This window comes from Chroicocephalus ridibundus, chromosome 4 (genome assembly GCF_963924245.1).
Source record: "Chroicocephalus ridibundus chromosome 4, bChrRid1.1, whole genome shotgun sequence".
Classification (NCBI taxonomy): domain Eukaryota; kingdom Metazoa; phylum Chordata; class Aves; order Charadriiformes; family Laridae; genus Chroicocephalus; species Chroicocephalus ridibundus.
In genome coordinates this window covers 71,941,534-71,962,952 of record NC_086287.1, presented here as the reverse complement: position 1 = coordinate 71,962,952, position 21,419 = coordinate 71,941,534, and positions in this window count along the sequence as shown.

Genomic DNA, 21,419 nt, shown 5'->3' with positions numbered 1-21,419 from the left:
TCCTCCTGCCTTCAGCCTCAAAAGCACCCTTTCCCACTTGGCGGCGCGCCAGGCACAAAAATGGCCATATGTCTGGAGACTGGTCCCACGCCCAAAGAGCCAGCAGGGAAAACTATGCCTTGTTCTAAAGCTCTTTGGGAACGGCTTGCGTAGCCCAACACACCTGGGGGCTGCAGGCTTTCCTGCTGCCTTCAGCCTCAAAACCACCCTTTCCCACATGGCGTCACGCCAGGCACAAAAATGGCCATATGTCTGGAGATTGGTTCCACGCCCAAAGAGCCAGCAGGGAAAACTATGCCTTGTTCTAAAGCTCTTTGGGAACGGCTTGCGTAGCCCCACACACCTGGGGGCTGCAGGCTTTCCTGCTCTCTTAAGCCTCAAAAGCACGCTTTCCCACTTGGCGCCGCGCCTGGCACAAAAATGGCCATATGTCTGGAGATTGGTCCCACGCGCAAAGAGCCAGCAGGGAAAACTATGCCTTGTTCTAAAGCTCTTTGGGATCCACTTGCGTAGCCCCACACACCTGGGGGCTGCAGGCTTTCCTGCTGCCTTCAGCCTCAGAAGAACCCTTTCGCACTTGGCGCCGCGCCAGGCACAAAAATGGCCATATGTCTGGAGATTGGTCCCACGCCCAAAGAGCCAGCAGGGAAAACTATGCCTTGTTCTAAAGCTCTTTGGGAACCGCTTGCGTAGCCCCACAGACCTGGGGGCTGCAGGCTTTCCTGCTGCCTTCAACCTCAAAAGCACGCTTTCCCACTTGGCGCCGCGCCAGGCCCAAAAATGGCCATATGTCTGGAGATTGGTCCCTTTCCCAAAGAGCCAGCAGGGAAAACTATGCCTTATTCTAAAGCACTTTGGGAACCGCTTGCGTAGCCCCACACACCTGCAGGCTGCAGGCTTTCCTGCTCTCTTCAGCCTCAGAAGGACCCTTTCGCACTTGGCGCCGCGCCAGGCCCAAAAATGGCCATATGTCTGGAGACTGGTCCCACGCCCAAAGAGCCAGCAGGGAAAACTATGCCTTGTTCTAAAGCTCTTTGGGAACCGCTTGCGTAGCCCCACACACCTGGGGGCTGCAGGCTTTCCTGCTACCTTCAACCTCAAAAGCACGCTTTCCCACTTGGCGCCGCGCCAGGCCCAAAAATGGCCATATATCTGGAGATTGGTCCCTTTCCCAAAGAGCCAGCAGGGAAAACTATGCCTTATTCTAAAGCGCTTTGGGAACCGCTTGCGTAGCCCCACACACCTGCAGGCTGCAGGCTTTCCTGCTGCCTTCAGCCTCAAAACCACCCTTTCCCACATGGCGTCACGCCAGGCACAAAAATGGCCATATGTCTGGAGACTGGTCCCACGCCCAAAGAGCCAGCAGGGAAAACTATGCCTTGTTCTAAAGCTCTTTGGGAACCGCTTGCGTAGCCCCACACACCTGGGGGCTGCAGGCTTTCCTGCTCTCTTCAGCCTCAGAAGAACCCTTTCGCACTTGGCGCCACGCCAGGCCCAAAAATGGCCATATGTCTGGAGACTGGTCCCACGCCCAAAGAGCCAGCAGGGAAAACTATGCCTTGTTCTAAAGCTCTTTGGGAACCGCTTGCGTAGCCCCACAGACCTGGGGGCTGCAGGCTTTCCTGCTGCCTTCAGCCTCAGAAGAACCCTTTCGCACTTGGCGCCGCGCCAGGCACAAAAATGGCCATATGTCTGGAGACTGGTCCCACGCCCAAAGAGCCAGCAGGGAAAACTATGCCTTGTTCTAAAGCTCTTGGGGAACCGCTTGCGTAGCCCCACAGACCTGGGGGCTGCAGGCTTTCCTGCTGCCTTCAGCCTCAAAACACCCTTTCCCACTTGGCGCCGCGCCAGGCCCAAAAATGGCCATATGTCTGGAGACTGGTCCCACGCCCAAAGAGCCAGCAGGGAAAACTATGCCTTGTTCTAAAGCTCTTTGGGAACTGCTTGCGTAGCCCCACAGACCTGGGGGCTGCAGGCTTTCCTGCTGCCTTCAGCCTCAGAAGAACCCTTTCGCACTTGGCGCCGCGCCAGGCCCAAAAATGGCCATACGTCTGGAGACTGGTCCCACGCCCAAAGAGCCAGCAGGCAAAACTATGCCTTGTTCTAAAGCTCTTTGGGAACCGCTTGCGTAGCCCCACACACCTGGGGGCTGCAGGCTTTCCTGCTGCCTTCAGCCTCAAAACCACCCTTTCCCACTTGGCGACACGCCAGGCACAAAAATGGCCATATGTCTGGAGGTTGGTCCCACGCCCAAAGAGCCAGCAGGGAAAACTATGCCTTGTTCTAAAGCTCTTTGGGAACCGCTTGCGTAGCCCCACACACCTGGGGGCTGCAGGCTTTCCTGCTGCCTTCAACCTCAAAAGCACGCTTTCCCACTTTGCGCCGCGCCAGGCCCAAAAATGGCCATATGTCTGGAGATTGGTCCCTTTCCCAAAGAGCCAGCAGGGAAAACTATGCCTTATTCTAAAGCTCTTTGGGAACCGCTTGCGTAGCCCCACACACCTGCAGGCTGCACGCTTTCCTGCTCTCTTCAGCCTCAGAGGAACCCTTTCGCACTTGGCGCTGCTCCAGGCCCAAAAGTAGCCATATGTCTGGAGATTAGTTCCACGCCCAAAGAGCCAGCAGGGAAAACTATGCCTTGTTCTAAAGCTCTTTGGGAACGGCTTGCGTAGCCCCACAGACCTGGGGGCTGCAGGCTTTCCTGCTCTCTTCAGCCTCAAAAGCACGCTTTCCCACTTGGCGCCGCGCTAGGCCCAAAAATCGCCATATGTCTGGAGATTGGTCCCACGCCCAAAGAGCCAGCAGGGAAAACTATGCCTTGTTCTAAAGCTCTTTGGGAACCGCTTGCGTAGCCCCACACACCTGGGGGCTGCAGGCTTTCCTGCTGCCTTCAGCCTCAAAACAGCCCTTACTCACTTGGCGTCGCTCCAGGCACAAAAATGGCCATATGTCTGGAGATTGGTCCCACGCCGAAAGAGCCAGCAGGGAAAACTATGCCTTGTTCTAAAGCTCTTTGGGAACGGCTTGCGTAGCCCCACACACCTGGGGGCTGCAGGCTTTCCTGCTCTCTTCAGCCTCAAAAGCACGCTTTCCCACTTGGCCCCGTGCCAGGCACAAAAATGGCCATATGTCTGGAGACTGGTCCCTTTCCCAAAGAGCCAGCAGGGAAAACTATGCCTTGTTCTAAAGCTCTTTGGGAACCTCTTGCGTAGCCCCACACACCTGGGGGCTGCAGGCTTTCCTGCTGCCTTCAGCCTCAAAACCACCCTTTCCCACATGGCGTCACGCCAGGCACAAAAATGGCCATATGTCTGGAGACTGGTCCCACTCCCAAAGAGCCAGCAGGGAAAACTATGCCTTGTTCTAAAGCTCTTTGGGAACCGCTTGCGTAGCCCCACACACCTGGGGGCTGCAGGCTTTCCTCCTGCCTTCAGCCTCAGAAGAACCCTTTCGCACTTGGCGCCACGCCAGGCCCAAAAATGGCCATATGTCTGGAGACTGGTCCCAAGCCGAAAGAGCCAGCAGGGAAAACTATGCCTTGTTCTAAAGCTCTTTGGGATCCACTTGCGTAGCCCCACACACCTGGGGGCTGCAGGCTTTCCTGCTCTCTTCAGCCTCAGAAGAACCCTTTCGCACTTGGCGCTGTGCCAGGCCCAAAAGTAGCCATATGTCTGGAGATTAGTTCCACGCCCAAAGAGCCAGCAGGGAAAACTATGCCTTGTTCTAAAGCTCTTTGGGAACCGCTTGCGTAGCCCCACACACCTGGGGGCTGCAGGCTTTCCTGCTCTCTTCAGCCTCAAAAGCACGCTTTCCCACTTGGCGCCGCGCTAGGCCCAAAAATGGCCATATGTCTGGAGATTGGTCCCACGCCCAAAGAGCCAGCAGGGAAAACTATGCCTTGTTCTAAAGCTCTTTGGGAACCGCTTGCGTAGCCCCACACACCTGGGGGCTGCAGGCTTTCCTGCTGCCTTCAGCCTCAAAACCGCCCTTTCCCACTTGGCGTCGCTCCAGGCACAAAAATGGCCATATGTCTGGAGATTGGTCCCACGCCGAAAGAGCCAGCAGGGAAAACTATGCCTTGTTCTAAAGCTCTTTGGGAACGGCTTGCGTAGCCCCACACACCTGGGGGCTGCAGGCTTTCCTGCTCTCTTCAGCCTCAAAAGCACGCTTTCCCACTTGGCCCCGTGCCAGGCACAAAAATGGCCATATGTCTGGAGACTGGTCCCACGCCCAAAGAGCCAGCAGGGAAAACTATGCCTTGTTCTAAAGCTCTTTGGGAACCTCTTGCGTAGCCCCACACACCTGGGGGCTGCAGGCTTTCCTGCTGCCTTCAGCCTCAAAACCACCCTTTCCCACTTGGCGCCGTGCCAGGCCCAAAAATGGCCATATGTCTGGAGACTGGTCCCACGCCCAAAGAGCCAGCAGGGAAAACTATGCCTTGTTCTAAAGCTCTTTGGGAACCGCTTGCGTAGCCCCACACACCTGGGGGCTGCAGGCTTTCCTGCTGCCTTCAGCCTCAAAACCACCCTTTCACACTTGGCGCCGCGCCATGCCCAAAAATGGCCATATGTCTGGAGACTGGTCCCACGCCCAAAGAGCCAGCAGGGAAAACTATGCCTTGTTCTAAAGCTCTTTGGGAACCGCTTGCGTAGACCCACACACCTGGGGGCTGCAGGCTTTCCTGCTCTCTTCAGCCTCAGAAGAACCCTTTCACACTTGGCGCCGCGCCAGGCCCAAAAATGGCCATATGTCTGGAGATTGGTCCCACGCCCAAAGAGCCAGCAGGGAAAACTATGCCTTGTTCTAAAGCTCTTTGGGAACCGCTTGCGTAGCCCCACACACCTGGGGGCTGCAGGCTTTCCTGCTGCCTTCAGCCTCAAAACCACCCTTTCCCACTTGGCGTCGCTCCAGGCACAAAAATGGCCATATGTCTGGAGATTGGTCCCACGCCGAAAGAGCCAGCAGGGAAAACTATGCCTTGTTCTAAAGCTCTTTGGGAACGGCTTGCGTAGCCCCACACACCTGGGGGCTGCAGGCTTTCCTGCTCTCTTCAGCCTCAAAAGCACGCTTTCCCACTTGGCCCCGTGCCAGGCACAAAAATGGCCATATGTCTGGAGACTGGTCCCTTTCCCAAAGAGCCAGCAGGGAAAACTATGCCTTGTTCTAAAGCTCTTTGGGATCCTCTTGCGTAGCCCCACACACCTGGGGGCTGCAGGCTTTCCTGCTGCCTTCAGCCTCAAAACCACCCTTTCCCACTTGGCGCCGCGCTAGGCCCAAAAATGGCCATATGTCTGGAGACTGATCCCACGCTCAAAGAGCCAGCAGGGAAAACTATGCCTTGTTCTAAAGCTCTTTGGGAACCGCTTGCGTAGCCCCACACACCTGGGGGCTGCAGGCTTTCCTGCTGCCTTCAGCCTCAAAACCACCCTTTCCCACTTGGCGCCGTGCCAGGCCCAAAAATGGCCATATGTCTGGAGACTGGTCCCACGCCCAAAGAGCCAGCAGGGAAAACTATGCCTTGTTCTAAAGCTCTTTGGGAACTGCTTGCGTAGCCCCACACACCTGGGGGCTGCAGGCTTTCCTGCTGCCTTCAGCCTCAAAACCACCCTTTCCCACATGGCGTCACGCCACGCACAAAAATGGCCATATGTCTGGAGACTGGTCCCACGCCCAAAGAGCCAGCAGGGAAAACTATGCCTTGTTCTAAAGCTCTTTGGGAACCGATTGCGTAGCCCCACACACCTGGGGGCTGCAGGCTTTCCTGCTCTCTTCAGCCTCAGAAGAACCCTTTCGCACTTGGCGCCACGCCAGGCCCAAAAATGGCCATATGTCTGGAGACTGGTCCCACGCCCAAAGAGCCAGCAGGGAAAACTATGCCTTGTTCTAAAGCTCTTTGGGAACCGCTTGCGTAGCCCCACAGACCTGCAGGCTGCAGGCTTTCCTGCTCTCTTCAGCCTCAGAAGAACCCTTTTGCACATGGCGCCGCGCCAGGCACAAAAATGGCCATATGTCTGGAGATTGGTCCCACGCCCAAAGAGCCAGCAGGGAAAACTATGCCTTGTTCTAAAGCTCTTTGGGAACCGCTTGCGTAGCCCCACACACCTGGGGGCTGCAGGCTTTCCTGCTCTCTTCAGCCTCAAAACCACCCTTTCCCACTTGGCGCCGCGCCAGGCCCAAAAATGGCCATATGTCTGGAGACTGGTGCCACGCCCAAAGAGCCAGCAGGGAAAACTATGCCTTGTTCTAAAGCTCTTTGGGAACGGCTTGCGTAGCCCCACACACCTGGGGGCTGCAGGCTTTCCTGCTGCCTTCAGCCTCAAAACCACCCTTTCCCACATGGCGTCACGCCAGGCACAAAAATGGCCATATGTCTGCAGACTGGTCCCACGCCCAAAGAGCCAGCAGGGAAAACTATGCCTTGTTCTAAAGCTCTTTGGGAACGGCTTGCGTAGCCCCACAGACCTGGGGGCTGCAGGCTTTCCTGCTCTCTTAAGCCTCAGAAGAACCCTTTCACACTTGGCGCCGCGCCTGGCAAATAATGGCCATATGTCTGGAGATTGGTCCCACGCCCAAAGAGCCAGCAGGGAAAACTATGCCTTGTTCTAAAGCTCTTTGGGATCCACTTGCGTAGCCCCACACACCTGGGGGCTGCAGGCTTTCCTGCTGCCTTCAGCCTCAGAAGAACCCTTTCGCACTTGGCGCCGCGCCAGGCCCAAAAATGGCCATATGTCTGGAGGTTGGTCCCACGCCCAAAGAGCCAGCAGGGAAAACTATGCCTTATTCTAAAGCTCTTTGGGAACCGCTTGCGTAGCCCCACACACCTGCAGGCTGCAGGCTTTCCTGCTCTCTTCAGCCTCAGAAGAACCCTTTCCCACATGGCGTCACGCCAGGCACAAAAATGGCCATATGTCTGGAGACTAGTCCCACGCCCAAAGAGCCAGCAGGGAAAACTATGCCTTGTTCTAAAGCTGTTTGGGAACCGCTTGCGTAGCCCCAGACACCTGGGGGCTGCAGGCTTTCCTGCTCTCTTCAGCCTCAGAAGAACCCTTTCCCACTTGGCGCCGCGCCAGGCCCAAAAATGGCCATATGTCTGGAGATTGGTTCCACGCCCAAAGAGCCAGCAGGGAAAACTATGCCTTGTTCTAAAGCTCTTTGGGAACGGCTTGCGTAGCCCCACACACCTGGGGGCTGCAGGCTTTCCTGCTCTCTTAAGCCTCAAAAGCACGCTTTCCCACTTGGCGCCGCGCCTGGCACAAAAATGGCCATATGTCTGGAGATTGGTCCCACGCCCAAAGAGCCAGCAGGGAAAACTATGCCTTGTTCTAAAGCTCTTTGGGATCCACTTGCGTAGCCCCACACACCTGGGGGCTGCAGGCTTTCCTGCTCTCTTCAGCCTCAAAAGCACGCTTTCCCACTTGGCGCCGCGCTAGGCCCAAAAATGGCCATATGTCTGGAGATTGGTCCCACGCCCAAAGAGCCAGCAGGGAAAACTATGCCTTGTTCTAAAGCTCTTTGGGAACCACTTGCGTAGCCCCACACACCTGGGGGCTGCAGGCTTTCCTGCTGCCTTCAGCCTCAAAACAGCCCTTACTCACTTGGCGTCGCTCCAGGCACAAAAATGGCCATATGTCTGGAGACTGGTCCCACGCCGAAAGAGCCAGCAGGGAAAACTATGCCTTGTTCTAAAGCTCTTTGGGAACGGCTTGCGTAGCCCCACACACCTGGGGGCTGCAGGCTTTCCTGCTCTCTTCAGCCTCAAAAGCACGCTTTCCCACTTGGTCCCGTGCCAGGCACAAAAATGGCCATATGGCTGGAGACTGGTCCCTTTCCCAAAGAGCCAGCAGGGAAAACTATGCCTTGTTCTAAAGCTCTTTGGGAACCGCTTGCGTAGCCCCACACACCTGGGGGCTGCAGGCTTTCCTGCTGCCTTCAGCCTCAAAACCACCCTTTCCCACTTGGCGCCGTGCCAGGCCCAAAAATGGCCATATGTCTGGAGACTGGTCCCACGCCCAAAGAGCCAGCAGGGAAAACTATGCCTTGTTCTAAAGCTCTTTGGGAACCGCTTGCGTAGCCCCACACACCTGGGGGCTGCAGGCTTTCCTGCTGCCTTCAGCCTCAAAACCACCCTTTCCCACATGGCGTCACGCCAGGCACAAAAATGGCCATATGTCTGGAGGTTGGTCCCACGCCCAAAGAGCCAGCAGGGAAAACTATGCCTTGTTCTAAAGCTCTTTGGGAACCGCTTGCGTAGACCCACACACCTGGGGGCTGCAGGCTTTCCTGCTCTCTTCAGCCTCAGAAGAACCCTTTCACACTTGGCGCCGCGCCAGGCCCAAAAATGGCCATATGTCTGGAGATTGGTCCCACGCCCAAAGAGCCAGCAGGGAAAATTATGCCTTGTTCTAAAGCTCTTTGGGAACCGCTTGCGTAGCCCCACACACCTGGGGGCTGCAGGCTTTCCTGCTGCTTTCAGCCTCAAAACCACCCTTTCCCACTTGGCGTCGCTCCAGGCACAAAAATGGCCATATGTCTGGAGATTGGTCCCACGCCGAAAGAGCCAGCAGGGAAAACTATGCCTTGTTCTAAAGCTCTTTGGGAACGGCTTGCGTAGCCCCACACACCTGGGGGCTGCAGGCTTTCCTGCTCTCTTCAGCCTCAAAAGCACGCTTTCCCACTTGGCCCCGTGCCAGGCACAAAAATGGCCATATGTCTGGAGACTGGTCCCTTTCCCAAAGAGCCAGCAGGGAAAACTATGCCTTGTTCTAAAGCTCTTTGGGATCCTCTTGCGTAGCCCCACACACCTGGGGGCTGCAGGCTTTCCTGCTGCCTTCAGCCTCAAAACCACCCTTTCCCACTTTGCGCCGCGCTAGGCCCAAAAATGGCCATATGTCTGGAGACTGATCCCACGCTCAAAGAGCCAGCAGGGAAAACTATGCCTTGTTCTAAAGCTCTTTGGGAACCGCTTGCGTAGCCCCACAGACCTGGGGGCTGCAGGCTTTCCTGCTGCCTTCAGCCTCAAAACCACCCTTTCCCACTTGGCGCCGCGCCAGGCCCAAAAATGGCCATATGTCTGGAGATTGGTTCCACGCCCAAAGAGCCAGCAGGGAAAACTATGCCTTGTTCTAAAGCTCTTTGGGAACGGCTTGCGTAGCCCCACACACCTGGGGGCTGCAGGCTTTCCTGCTCTCTTAAGCCTCAAAAGCACGCTTTCCCACTTGGCGCCGCGCCTGGCACAAAAATGGCCATATGTCTGGAGATTGGTCCCACGCCCAAAGAGCCAGCAGGGAAAACTATGCCTTGTTCTAAAGCTCTTTGGGATCCACTTGCGTAGCCCCACACACCTGGGGGCTGCAGGCTTTCCTGCTCTCTTCAGCCTCAAAAGCACGCTTTCCCACTTGGCGCCGCGCTAGGCCCAAAAATGGCCATATGTCTGGAGATTGGTCCCACGCCCAAAGAGCCAGCAGGGAAAACTATGCCTTGTTCTAAAGCTCTTTGGGAACCACTTGCGTAGCCCCACACACCTGGGGGCTGCAGGCTTTCCTGCTGCCTTCAGCCTCAAAACAGCCCTTACTCACTTGGCGTCGCTCCAGGCACAAAAATGGCCATATGTCTGGAGACTGGTCCCACGCCGAAAGAGCCAGCAGGGAAAACTATGCCTTGTTCTAAAGCTCTTTGGGAACGGCTTGCGTAGCCCCACACACCTGGGGGCTGCAGGCTTTCCTGCTCTCTTCAGCCTCAAAAGCACGCTTTCCCACTTGGTCCCGTGCCAGGCACAAAAATGGCCATATGGCTGGAGACTGGTCCCTTTCCCAAAGAGCCAGCAGGGAAAACTATGCCTTGTTCTAAAGCTCTTTGGGAACCGCTTGCGTAGCCCCACACACCTGGGGGCTGCAGGCTTTCCTGCTGCCTTCAGCCTCAAAACCACCCTTTCCCACATGGCGTCACGCCAGGCACAAAAATGGCCATATGTCTGGAGGTTGGTCCCACGCCCAAAGAGCCAGCAGGGAAAACTATGCCTTGTTCTAAAGCTCTTTGGGAACCGCTTGCGTAGACCCACACACCTGGGGGCTGCAGGCTTTCCTGCTCTCTTCAGCCTCAGAAGAACCCTTTCACACTTGGCGCCGCGCCAGGCCCAAAAATGGCCATATGTCTGGAGATTGGTCCCACGCCCAAAGAGCCAGCAGGGAAAATTATGCCTTGTTCTAAAGCTCTTTGGGAACCGCTTGCGTAGCCCCACACACCTGGGGGCTGCAGGCTTTCCTGCTGCTTTCAGCCTCAAAACCACCCTTTCCCACTTGGCGTCGCTCCAGGCACAAAAATGGCCATATGTCTGGAGATTGGTCCCACGCCGAAAGAGCCAGCAGGGAAAACTATGCCTTGTTCTAAAGCTCTTTGGGAACGGCTTGCGTAGCCCCACACACCTGGGGGCTGCAGGCTTTCCTGCTCTCTTCAGCCTCAAAAGCACGCTTTCCCACTTGGCCCCGTGCCAGGCACAAAAATGGCCATATGTCTGGAGACTGGTCCCTTTCCCAAAGAGCCAGCAGGGAAAACTATGCCTTGTTCTAAAGCTCTTTGGGATCCTCTTGCGTAGCCCCACACACCTGGGGGCTGCAGGCTTTCCTGCTGCCTTCAGCCTCAAAACCACCCTTTCCCACTTTGCGCCGCGCTAGGCCCAAAAATGGCCATATGTCTGGAGACTGATCCCACGCTCAAAGAGCCAGCAGGGAAAACTATGCCTTGTTCTAAAGCTCTTTGGGAACCGCTTGCGTAGCCCCACAGACCTGGGGGCTGCAGGCTTTCCTGCTGCCTTCAGCCTCAAAACCACCCTTTCCCACTTGGCGCCGTGCCAGGCCCAAAAATGGCCATATGTCTGGAGACTGGTCCCACGCCCAAAGAGCCAGCAGGGAAAACTATGCCTTGTTCTAAAGCTCTTTGGGAACTGCTTGCGTAGCCCCACACACCTGGGGGCTGCAGGCTTTCCTGCTGCCTTCAGCCTCAAAACCACCCTTTCCCACATGGCGTCACGCCACGCACAAAAATGGCCATATGTCTGGAGACTGGTCCCACGCCCAAAGAGCCAGCAGGGAAAACTATGCCTTGTTCTAAAGCTCTTTGGGAACCGATTGCGTAGCCCCACACACCTGGGGGCTGCAGGCTTTCCTGCTCTCTTCAGCCTCAGAAGAACCCTTTCGCACTTGGCGCCTCGCCAGGCCCAAAAATGGCCATATGTCTGGAGACTGGTCCCACGCCCAAAGAGCCAGCAGGGAAAACTATGCCTTGTTCTAAAGCTCTTTGGGAACCGCTTGCGTAGCCCCACAGACCTGCAGGCTGCAGGCTTTCCTGCTCTCTTCAGCCTCAGAAGAACCCTTTTGCACATGGCGCCGCGCCAGGCACAAAAATGGCCATATGTCTGGAGATTGGTCCCACGCCCAAAGAGCCAGCAGGGAAAACTATGCCTTGTTCTAAAGCTCTTTGGGAACCGCTTGCGTAGCCCCACACACCTGGGGGCTGCAGGCTTTCCTGCTCTCTTCAGCCTCAAAACCACCCTTTCACACTTGGCGCCGCGCCATGCCCAAAAATGGCCATATGTCTGGAGACTGGTGCCACGCCCAAAGAGCCAGCAGGGAAAACTATGCCTTGTTCTAAAGCTCTTTGGGAACGGCTTGCGTAGCCCCACACACCTGGGGGCTGCAGGCTTTCCTGCTGCCTTCAGCCTCAAAACCACTCTTTCCCACATGGCGTCACGCCAGGCACAAAAATGGCCATATGTCTGGAGGTTGGTCCCACGCCCAAAGAGCCAGCAGGGAAAACTATGCCTTGTTCTAAAGCTCTTTGGGAACCGCTTGCGTAGCCCCACAGACCTGGGGGCTGCAGGCTTTCCTGCTCTCTTAAGCCTCAGAAGAACCCTTTCACACTTGGCGCCGCGCCTGGCAAATAATGGCCATATGTCTGGAGATTGGTCCCACGCCCAAAGAGCCAGCAGGGAAAACTATGCCTTGTTCTAAAGCTCTTTGGGAACCGATTGCGTAGCCCCACACACCTGGGGGCTGCAGGCTTTCCTGCTGCCTTCAGCCTCAGAAGAACCCTTTCGCACTTGGCGCCGCGCCAGGCCCAAAAATGGCCATATGTCTGGAGGTTGGTCCCACGCCCAAAGAGCCAGCAGGGAAAACTATGCCTTATTCTAAAGCTCTTTGGGAACCGCTTGCGTAGCCCCACACACCTGCAGGCTGCAGGCTTTCCTGCTCTCTTCAGCCTCAGAAGAACCCTTTTGCACATGGCGCTGCGCCAGGCACAAAAATGGCCATATGTCTGGAGATTGGTCCCACGCCCAAAGAGCCAGCAGGGAAAACTATGCCTTGTTCTAAAGCTCTTTGGGAACCGCTTGCGTAGCCCCACACACCTGGGGGCTGCAGGCTTTCCTGCTCTCTTCAGCCTCAGAAGAACCCTTTCCCACTTGGCGCCGCGCCAGGCCCAAAAATGGCCATATGTCTGGAGATTGGTTCCACGCCCAAAGAGCCAGCAGGGAAAACTATGCCTTGTTCTAAAGCTCTTTGGGAACGGCTTGCGTAGCCCCACACACCTGGGGGCTGCAGGCTTTCCTGCTCTCTTAAGCCTCAAAAGCACGCTTTCCCACTTGGCGCCGCGCCTGGCACAAAAATGGCCATATGTCTGGAGATTGGTCCCACGCCCAAAGAGCCAGGAGGGAAAACTATGCCTTGTTCTAAAGCTCTTTGGGATCCACTTGCGTAGCCCCACACACCTGGGGGCTGCAGGCTTTCCTGCTCTCTTCAGCCTCAAAAGCACGCTTTCCCACTTGGCGCCGCGCTAGGCCCAAAAATGGCCATATGTCTGGAGATTGGTCCCACGCCCAAAGAGCCAGCAGGGAAAACTATGCCTTGTTCTAAAGCTCTTTGGGAACCACTTGCGTAGCCCCACACACCTGGGGGCTGCAGGCTTTCCTGCTGCCTTCAGCCTCAAAACAGCCGTTACTCACTTGGCGTCGCTCCAGGCACAAAAATGGCCATATGTCTGGAGACTGGTCCCACGCCGAAAGAGCCAGCAGGGAAAACTATGCCTTGTTCTAAAGCTCTTTGGGAACGGCTTGCGTAGCCCCACACACCTGGGGGCTGCAGGCTTTCCTGCTCTCTTCAGCCTCAAAAGCACGCTTTCCCACTTGGTCCCGTGCCAGGCACAAAAATGGCCATATGGCTGGAGACTGGTCCCTTTCCCAAAGAGCCAGCAGGGAAAACTATGCCTTGTTCTAAAGCTCTTTGGGAACCGCTTGCGTAGCCCCACACACCTGGGGGCTGCAGGCTTTCCTGCTGCCTTCAGCCTCAAAACCACCCTTTCCCACTTGGCGCCGTGCCAGGCCCAAAAATGGCCATATGTCTGGAGACTGGTCCCACGCCCAAAGAGCCAGCAGGGAAAACTATGCCTTGTTCTAAAACTCTTTGGGAACTGCTTGCGTAGCCCCACACACCTGGGGGCTGCAGGCTTTCCTGCTGCCTTCAGCCTCAAAACCACCCTTTCCCACATGGCGTCACGCCACGCACAAAAATGGCCATATGTCTTGAGGTTGGTCCCACGCCCAAAGAGCCAGCAGGGAAAACTATGCCTTGTTCTAAAGCTCTTTGGGAACCACTTGCGTAGCCCCACACACCTGGTGGCTGCAGGCTTTCCTGCTGCCTTCAGCCTCAAAACCACCCTTTCTCACTTGGCGTCGCTCCAGGCACAAAAATGGCCATATGTCTGGAGATTGGTCCCACGCCGAAAGAGCCAGCAGGGAAAACTATGCCTTGTTCTAAAGCTCTTTGGGAACCGCTTGCGTAGCCCCACAGACCTGGGGTCTGCAGGCTTTCCTGCTGCCTTCAGCCTCAAAGCAACCCTTTCTCACTTGGCGTCGCTCCATGCACAAAAATGGCCATATGTCTGGAGATTGGTCCCACGCCGAAAGAGCCAGCAGGGAAAACTATGCCTTGTTCTAAAGCTCTTTGGGAACCGCTTGCGTAGCCCCACAGACCTGGGGGCTGCAGGCTTTCCTGCTCTCTTCAGCCTCAAAAGCACGCTTTCCCACTTGGCGCCGCGCCAGGCCCAAAAATGGCCATATATCTGGAGACTGATCCCACGCCCAAAGAGCCAGCAGGGAAAAGTATGCATTGTTCTAAAACTCTTTGGGAACTGCTTGCGTAGCCCCACACACCTGGGGGCTGCAGGCTTTCCTGCTGCCTTCAGCCTCAAAACCACCCTTTCCCACATGGCGTCACGCCAGGCACAAAAATGGCCATATGTCTGGAGACTGGTCCCACGCCCAAAGAGCCAGCAGGGAAAACTATGCCTTGTTCTAAAGCTCTTTGGGAACCGCTTGCGTAGCCCCACACACCTGGGGGCTGCAGGCTTTCCTGCTGCCTTCAGCCTCAAAACAGCCCTTACTCACTTGGCGTCGCTCCAGGCACAAAAATGGCCATATGTCTGGAGATTGGTCCCACGCCGAAAGAGACAGCAGGGAAAACTATGCCTTGTTCTAAAACTCTTTGGGATCCACTTGCGTAGCCCCACACACCTGGGGGCTGCAGGCTTTCCTGCTGCCTTCAGCCTCAGAAGAACCCTTTCGCACTTGGCGCCGCGCCTGGCAAATAATGGCCATATGTCTGGAGATTGGTCCCACGCCCAAAGAGCCAGCAGGGAAAACTATGCCTTGTTCTAAAGCTCTTTGGGATCCACTTGCGTAGCCCCACACACCTGGGGGCTGCAGGCTTTCCTGCTGCCTTCAGCCTCAGAAGAACCCTTTCGCACTTGGCGCCGCGCCAGGCCCAAAAATGGCCATATGTCTGGAGGTTGGTCCCACGCCCAAAGAGCCAGCAGGGAAAACTATGCCTTATTCTAAAGCTCTTTGGGAACCGCTTGCGTAGCCACACACACCTGCAGGCTGCAGGCTTTCCTGCTCTCTTCAGCCTCAGAAGAACCCTTTTGCACATGGCGCTGCGCCAGGCACAAAAATGGCCATATGTCTGGAGATTGGTCCCACGCCCAAAGAGCCAGCAGGGAAAACTATGCCTTGTTCTAAAGCTCTTTGGGAACCGCTTGCGTAGCCCCACACACCTGGGGGCTGCAGGCTTTCCTGCTCTCTTCAGCCTCAAAACCACCCTTTCCCACATGGCGTCACGCCAGGCACAAAAATGGCCATATGTCTGGAGACTAGTCCCACGCCCAAAGAGCCAGCAGGGAAAACTATGCCTTGTTCTAAAGCTCTTTGGGAACCGCTTGCGTAGCCCCACACACCTGGGGGCTGCAGGCTTTCCTGCTCTCTTCAGCCTCAGAAGAACCCTTTCCCACTTGGCGCCGCGCCAGGCCCAAAAATGGCCATATGTCTGGAGATTGGTTCCACGCCCAAAGAGCCAGCAGGGAAAACTATGCCTTGTTCTAAAGCTCTTTGGGAACGGCTTGCGTAGCCCCACACACCTGGGGGCTGCAGGCTTTCCTGCTCTCTTAAGCCTCAAAAGCACGCTTTCCCACTTGGCGCCGCGCCTGGCACAAAAATGGCCATATGTCTGGAGATTGGTCCCACGCCCAAAGAGCCAGCAGGGAAAACTATGCCTTGTTCTAAAGCTCTTTGGGATCCACTTGCGTAGCCCCACACACCTGGGGGCTGCAGGCTTTCCTGCTCTCTTCAGCCTCAAAAGCACGCTTTCCCACTTGGCGCCGCGCTAGGCCCAAAAATGGCCATATGTCTGGAGATTGGTCCCACGCCCAAAGAGCCAGCAGGGAAAACTATGCCTTGTTCTAAAGCTCTTTGGGAACCACTTGCGTAGCCCCACACACCTGGGGGCTGCAGGCTTTCCTGCTGCCTTCAGCCTCAAAACAGCCCTTACTCACTTGGCGTCGCTCCAGGCACAAAAATGGCCATATGTCTGGAGACTGGTCCCACGCCCAAAGAGCCAGCAGGGAAAACTATGCCTTGTTCTAAAGCTCTTTGGGAACGGCTTGCGTAGCCCCACACACCTGGGGGCTGCAGGCTTTCCTGCTCTCTTCAGCCTCAAAAGCACGCTTTCCCACTTGGTCCCGTGCCAGGCACAAAAATGGCCATATGGCTGGAGACTGGTCCCTTTCCCAAAGAGCCAGCAGGGAAAACTATGCCTTGTTCTAAAGCTCTTTGGGAACCGCTTGCGTAGCCCCACACACCTGGGGGCTGCAGGCTTTCCTGCTGCCTTCAGCCTCAAAACCACCGTTTCCCACTTGGCGCCGTGCCAGGCCCAAAAATGGCCATATGTCTGGAGACTGGTCCCACGCCCAAAGAGCCAGCAGGGAAAACTATGCCTTGTTCTAAAGCTCTTTGGGAACTGCTTGCGTAGCCCCACACACCTGGGGGCTGCAGGCTTTCCTGCTGCCTTCAGCCTCAAAACCACCCTTTCCCACATGGCGTCACGCCACGCACAAAAATGGCCATATGTCTTGAGGTTGGTCCCACGCCCAAAGAGCCAGCAGGGAAAACTATGCCTTGTTCTAAAGCTCTTTGGGAACCACTTGCGTAGCCCCACACACCTGGGGGCTGCAGGCTTTCCTGCTGCCTTCAGCCTCAAAACCACCCTTTCCCACATGGCGTCACGCCAGGCACAAAAATGGCCATATGTCTGGAGACTGGTCCCACGCCCAAAGAGCCAGCAGGGAAAACTATGCCTTGTTCTAAAGCTCTTTGGGAACCGCTTGCGTAGCCCCACACACCTGGGGGCTGCAGGCTTTCCTGCTGCCTTCAGCCTCAAAACAGCCCTTACTCACTTGGCGTCGCTCCAGGCACAAAAATGGCCATATGTCTGGAGATTGGTCCCACGCCGAAAGAGACAGCAGGGAAAACTATGCCTTGTTCTAAAACTCTTTGGGAACCGCTTGCGTAGCCCCACACACCTGGGGGCTGCAGGCTTTCCTGCTGCCTTCAGCCTCAAAACCACCCTTTCCCACTTGGCGCCGTGCCAGGCCCAAAAATGGCCATATGTCTGGAGACTGGTCCCACGCCCAAAGAGCCAGCAGGGAAAACTATGCCTTGTTCTAAAGCTCTTTGGGAACTGCTTGCGTAGCCCCACACACCTGGGGGCTGCAGGCTTTCCTGCTGCCTTCAGCCTCAAAACCACCCTTTCCCACATGGCGTCACGCCACGCACAAAAATGGCCATATGTCTTGAGGTTGGTCCCACGCCCAAAGAGCCAGCAGGGAAAACTATGCCTTGTTCTAAAGCTCTTTGGGAACCGCTTGCGTAGCCCCACACACCTGGGGGCTGCAGGCTTTTCTCGCGCTTTCAGCCTCAGAAGAACCCTTTCGCACTTGGCGCCACGCCAGGCCCAAAAATGGCCATATGTCTGGAGACTGGTCCCACGCCCAAAGAGCCAGCAGGGAAAACTATGCCTTGTTCTAAAGCTCTTTGGGAACCGCTTGCGTAGCCCCACACACCTGGGGGCTGCAGGCTTTCCTGCTGCCTTCAACCTCAAAAGCACGCTTTCCCACTTGGCGCCGCGCCAGGCCCAAAAATGGCCATATGTCTGGAGATTGGTCCCTTTCCCAAAGAGCCAGCAGGGAAAATTATGCCTTATTCTAAAGCTCTTTGGGAACCGCTTGCGTAGCCCCACACACCTGCAGGCTGCAGGCTTTCCTGCTCTCTTCAGCCTCAAAAGCACGCTTTCCCACTTGGCGCCGCGCTACGCCCAAAAATGGCCATATGTCTGGAGATTGGTCCCACGCCCAAAGAGCCAGCAGGGAAAACTATGCCTTGTTCTAAAGCTCTTTGGGAACCGCTTGCGTAGCCCCACACACCTGGGGGCTGCAGGCTTTCCTGCTGCCTTCAGCCTCAAAACAGCCCTTACTCACTTGGCGTCGCTCCAGGCACAAAAATGGCCATATGTCTGGAGATTGGTCCCACGCCGAAAGAGACAGCAGGGAAAACTATGCCTTGTTCTAAAACTCTTTGGGAACCGCTTGCGTAGCCCCACAGACCTGGGGGCTGCAGGTTTCCTGCTGCCTTCAGCCTCAAAACCACCCTTTCCCACTTGGCGCCGTGCCAGGCCCAAAAATGGCCATATGTCTGGAGACTGGTCCCACGCCCAAAGAGCCAGCAGGGAAAACTATGCCTTGTTCTAAAGCTCTTTGGGAACTGCTTGCGTAGCCCCACACACCTGGGGGCTGCAGGCTTTCCTGCTGCCTTCAGCCTCAAAACCACCCTTTCCCACATGGCGTCACGCCACGCACAAAAATGGCCATATGTCTTGAAGTTGGTCCCACGCCCAAAGAGCCAGCAGGGAAAACTATGCCTTGTTCTAAAGCTCTTTGGGAACCGCTTGCGTAGCCCCACACACCTGGGGGCTGCAGGCTTTCCTGCTGCCTTCAGCCTCAAAACCACCCTTTCCCACATGGCGTCACGCCAGGCACAAAAATGGCCATATGTCTGGAGACTGGTCCCACGCCCAAAGAGCCAGCAGGGAAAACTATGCCTTGTTCTAAAGCTCTTTGTGAACCACTTGCGTAGCCCCACACACCTGGGGGCTGCAGGCTTTCCTGCTGCCTTCAGCCTCAAAACCACCCTTTCCCACATGGCGTCACGCCAGGCACAAAAATGGCCATATGTCTTGAGGTTGGTCCCACGCCCAAAGAGCCAGCAGGGAAAACTATGCCTTGTTCTAAAGCTCTTTGGGAACCGCTTGCGTAGCCCCACACACCTGGGGGCTGCAGGCTTTCCTGCTGCCTTCAGCCTCAAAACCACCCTTTCCCACATGGCGTCACGCCAGGCACAAAAATGGCCATATGTCTGGAGACTGGTCCCACGCCCAAAGAGCCAGCAGGGAAAACTATGCCTTGTTCTAAAGCTCTTTGGGAACGGCTTGCGTAGCCCCACACACCTGGGGGCTGCAGGCTTTCCTGCTCTCTTCAGCCTCAAAAGAACGCTTTCCCACTTGGCGCCGCGCCAGGCACAAAAATGGCCATATGTCTGGAGATTGGTCCCACGCCCAAAGAGCCAGCAGGGAAAACTATGCCTTGTTCTAAAGCTCTTGGGGAACCGCTTGCGTAGCCCCACACACCTGGGGGCTGCAGGCTTTTCTCGCGCTTTCAGCCTCAGAAGAACCCTTTCGCACTTGGCGCCGCGCCAGGCACAAAAATCGTCATATGTCTGGAGACTGGTCCCACGCCCAAAGAGCCAGCAGGGAAAACTATGCCTTGTTCTAAAGCTCTTTGGGAACTGCTTGCGTAGCCCCACACACCTGGGGGCTGCAGGCTTTCCTGCTGCCTTCAGCCTCAAAACCACCCTTTCCCACATGGCGTCACGCCACGCACAAAAATGGCCATATGTCTTGAGGTTGGTCCCACGCCCAAAGAGCCAGCAGGGAAAACTATGCCTTGTTCTAAAGCTCTTTGGGAACCACTTGCGTAGCCCCACACACCTGGGGGCTGCAGGCTTTCCTGCTGCCTTCAGCCTCAAAACCACCCTTTCTCACTTGGCGTCGCTCCAGGCACAAAAATGGCCATATGTCTGGAGATTGGTCCCACGCCGAAAGAGCCAGCAGGGAAAACTATGCCTTGTTCTAAAGCTCTTTGGGAACCGCTTGCGTAGCCCCACAGACCTGGGGGCTGCAGGCTTTCCTGCTGCCTTCAGCCTCAAAACAACCCTTTCTCACTTGGCGCCGCGCCAGGCCCAAAAATGGCCATATATCTGGAGACTGATCCCACGCCCAAAGAGCCAGCAGGGAAAACTATGCCTTGTTCTAAAACTCTTTGGGAACTGCTTGCGTAGCCCCACACACCTGGGGGCTGCAGGCTTTCCTGCTGCCTTCAGCCTCAAAACCACCCTTTCCCACATGGCGTCACGCCAGGCACAAAAATGGCCATATGTCTGGAGACTGGTCCCACGCCCAAAGAGCCAGCAGGGAAAACTATGCCTTGTTCTAAAGCTCTTTGGGAACCGCTTGCGTAGACCCACACACCTGGGGGCTGCAGGCTTTCCTGCTCTCTTCAGCCTCAGAAGAACCCTTTAGCACTTGGCGCCGCGCCAGGCCCAAAAATGACCATATGTCTGGAGATTGGTTCCACGCCCAAAGAGCCAGCAGGGAAAACTATGCCTTGTTCTAAAGCTCTTTGGGAACCGCTTGCGTAGCCCCAAAGACCTGGGGGCTGCAGGCTTTCCTGCTGCCTTCAGCCTCAAAACCACCCTTTCCCACTTGGCGCCGCGCCAGGCCCAAAAGTGGCCATATGTCTGGAGACTGGTCCCACGCCCAAAGAGCCAGCAGGGAAAACTATGCCTTGTTCTAAAGCTCTTTGGGAACCGCTTGCGTAGCCCCACACACCTGGGGGCTGCAGGCTTTCCTGCTGCCTTCAGCCTCAAAACAGCCCTTACTCACTTGGCGTCGCTCCAGGCACAAAAATGGCCATATGTCTGGAGATTGGTCCCACGCCGAAAGAGCCAGCAGGGAAAACTATGCCTTGTTCTAAAGCTCTTTGGGAACCGCTTGCGTAGCCCCACACACCTGGGGGCTGCAGGCTTTTCTCGCGCTTTCAGCCTCAGAAGAACCCTTTCGCACTTGGCGCCGCGCCAGGCCCAAAAATGGCCATATGTCTGGAGACTGGTCCCACGCCCAAAGAGCCAGCAGGGAAAACTATGCCTTGTTCTAAAGCTCTTTGGGAACCGCTTGCGTAGCCCCACACACCTGGGGGCTGCAGGCTTTCCTGCTGCCTTCAACCTCAAAAGCACGCTTTCCCACTTGGCGCCGCGCCAGGCACAAAAATGGCCATATGTCTGGAGATTAGTCCCTTTCCCAAAGAGCCAGCAGGGAAAATTATTCCTTATTCTAAAGCTCTTTGGGAACCGCTTGCGTAGCCCCACACACCTGCAGGCTGCAGGCTTTCCTGCTCTCTTCAGCCTCAAAAGCACGCTTTCCCACTTGGCGCCGCGCTAGGCCCAAAAATGGCCATATGTCTGGAGATTGGTCCCACGCCCAAAGAGCCAGCAGGGAAAACTATGCCTTGTTCTAAAGCTCTTTGGGAACTGCTTGCGTAGCCCCACACACCTGGGGGCTGCAGGCTTTCCTGCTGCCTTCAGCCTCAAAACCACCCTTTCCCACATGGCGTCACGCCACGCACGAAAATGGCCATATGTCTTGAGGTTGGTCCCACGCCCAAAGAGCCAGCAGGTAAAACTATGCCTTGTTCTAAAGCTCTTTGGGAACCGCTTGCGTAGCCCCACACACCTGGGGGCTGCAGGCTTTCCTGCTGCCTTCAGCCTCAAAACCACCCTTTCCCACATGGCGTCACGCCAGGCACAAAAATGGCCATATGTCTGGAGACTGGTCCCACGCCCAAAGAGCCAGCAGGGAAAACTATGCCTTGTTCTAAAGCTCTTTGGGAACCACTTGCGTAGCCCCACACACCTGGGGGCTGCAGGCTTTCCT